Source organism: Colobus angolensis, unplaced genomic scaffold, assembly GCF_000951035.1.
Source record: "Colobus angolensis palliatus isolate OR3802 unplaced genomic scaffold, Cang.pa_1.0 Scaffold244, whole genome shotgun sequence".
NCBI lineage: Eukaryota > Metazoa > Chordata > Mammalia > Primates > Cercopithecidae > Colobus > Colobus angolensis.
In genome coordinates this window covers 3864267-3864628 of record NW_012115644.1, presented here as the reverse complement: position 1 = coordinate 3864628, position 362 = coordinate 3864267, and positions in this window count along the sequence as shown.

Below are 362 nucleotides of genomic sequence, written 5' to 3'. Positions count from 1 at the left end.
GCTCGCAGATTTCAGGACGGAAATTTCACTCTTCTGCGACAGTCCACACCCGGGACGGTCACTGCCCGGTTCATCGTTTTCGGGCTCCTTCGGGGCTCCGCCACTGATCACCGAGAGGGAACCCGCCCCGCGGCGCAGCGGCTTTGGAAACTTGCTCCTGCCCGGGGGCTGCAGCGCAGAAACTGCCTCCCAGGTTATTCTGCTGCTCCCAGGCCGAAGTCTGGTGGTCCCCACGCCCCATCTCGGCCGGTTGAGGCGCCCCCAGCCGCGGCGCTCCGGCTTCACCTTCCCCGGGCCCGCAGTCTTGACCTCAGCCCTGGCCTCCGTGACCCACGTCGGCCGCCCGGCCACCAGCTGTTGGG